The sequence below is a fragment of the Callospermophilus lateralis genome, chromosome 14 (assembly GCF_048772815.1).
Source record: "Callospermophilus lateralis isolate mCalLat2 chromosome 14, mCalLat2.hap1, whole genome shotgun sequence".
Lineage (NCBI taxonomy): Eukaryota > Metazoa > Chordata > Mammalia > Rodentia > Sciuridae > Callospermophilus > Callospermophilus lateralis.
This window is the reverse complement of record NC_135318.1, coordinates 65,537,894-65,540,017: the sequence shown is the minus strand read 5'-3', so window position 1 is coordinate 65,540,017 and position 2,124 is coordinate 65,537,894. Positions and strand designations below refer to the sequence as shown.

The following is a 2,124-nucleotide window of genomic DNA, read 5'->3' as shown; positions in this document are numbered from 1 at the left end:
TTGATGCATATATAAATACTTGAAAACCATAGATAGGTTTTAAAGTAAATTTTTGGTAATAAAATCTCGATGTTGATTATATAAATTTTCACTGTTAAATTCTTCCAATTCTAGGGAGGAAAGGTGATTGCCCAAGCTGCACTCAGTGATGCACCCCTTTCCACTCCCCCACATCTGCTCCAACCTGCTCACCGGCTGTAGAAAATGATGAAAGAAACGACTTAGCATAATGTTTTGGGGGTCAAAACCAATGCCACTTAGGAAGAAATGAAAAAAGCTTACAGGAAACTGGACTTAAAGTACCACCCTGCTAAGAATCCAAATGAAGGAGAAAAGTCCAAACAGATTTCTCAAGATTATAAAGTTCTCTCTGATGCCAAGAAAAGGGAAATATATGACAACGGAGGGGAACAGGCAATTAAGGAGAGAGTAGCAGGTGGTGGTTTTGATTCCCCCATGGCCATCTTTGATATGTTTTTTGGAAGAGAAGGAAGGATGCAGAGAGAAAGGAGAAATAAAAACACTGTTCATCAGCTCAGTGGTGTTAGATTTATATAAATTTATATAATGGTGCAATAAGAAAACTGGCTCTGGAAAAAAAAAATGTGATTTATGACAAATGTGAAGGCTGAGGTGGTACCAATGGAACAATAGAGGGGTATCCCAACTGCTGAGATACTGGAATGCAAATAAGAATTCATCAGATTGGACCTGGAATGATTCAGCAAATTCACTGTCTGTGCATGGATTGCCAAGGCCATGGGGGACAGATCAGTCCTACAGATAGATGTAGAAGCTGCAATCAGGAAGAGAGTTCAAGAGAAAAAGATTCTAGAAGTTCATATTGACAAAAGCATGAAATATAGACATGGTAAAGGAGACCTAGAGCCAGAATTGGAACCAAGAGATATTTTCATTGTGTTAGATTAGAAGGACTATGTTGTTTTTACTCAACGAGGAAAAGACCTTTTCACGTATATGAACATACAGCTGGTGGAAGCTTTATGTTGTTTCCAGAAGCCAATATCCACTCTCGATATTCAAACCATACTCATCACCTCTCATGCAGTTCGGATTGTCAAACACGAGATACAGAGTGTTGCTAAATGAAGTTAAGCCAATTTATCATAGACCTTGTGAAAGGGATCACCTAATCATTGAGTTTAAGATAAACGTTCCTGAAAATGGCTTTCTTTTTCCTGACAAACTCTCTTCACTGGAAAAACTCCTACCTGAGAGGAGGGAAATAGAAGAGACTGATGAAATGGGTAGAACTGGTGGACTTTGATCCAGGAAAGATGGTGCCATCATAATGGAGAAACATATGAGGATGATGAACATCATCTCAAAGATGGTGTTCAGTGTCAAACCCCTTAGTGGGTCCAGTAAATAACAGTCACTACAGGCATTTTATATGCAGTAGTGAATGAGTGAAGGACTATAATCATAATATGCTCACTACCTGCTATTGTGTGTTTTGTTTTAATATTCAAGTATAGTAGTGTTTTAAAAATTGAATGTAGAATAAACACAAATATAAAAGTTCTGACTTTGCCCTGTGTGTATGATGACTTTTGTGTGTAAAAAGTTGTTTAATAACTGTAAAAACTACTTTTAAAAAAGTTCCCCTGGCATCTCTTAGGCCATACCTTGTAATTGATTTCAGCTGTGTATGTGGACAAACTTGGACTAAAACACTAGGTATGTGTTTGGCACATCTGGTTGGTGTGCCAAAACAATTCATATGGCCAATCTTGATGTCCCCTCCCACCATAAAGAAATGCTATATTCCTGCTAAATGCTATATTCTTACATGTTGATTTCAGTGTATGACTCCTCATGATTAAGCTATAAAATTAAAACTGTATTTAACTGGCAAAAAGTTCTTTCAATTCTATAATGCTAGAAAAATTTTTCAACTTAAAGATTATGTCTTTTGTATTTTAAAAGAATAAATTTCCAAAATGGTAGACATCATTTAATGGCATTCAATAAAATAAAAAAAAATTCTTAGTCCTTTGAAATGGCAAAACCATGACCAATTTACCCAATTATTACTTATCTTTTATTTATTCTTATTTGTTATATATGACATCAGAATTCATTACAATTCATATTACACAT

General features: G+C 35.6%; 1 pseudogene; it reads left to right on the top strand.

Moving 5' to 3' along the window:
- The first annotated feature begins 204 nt into the window (after positions 1-204).
- On the top strand, positions 205-1,377 carry LOC143380013 (dnaJ homolog subfamily A member 1 pseudogene; annotated as a pseudogene).
- Positions 1,378-2,124: the final 747 nt, after the last annotated feature.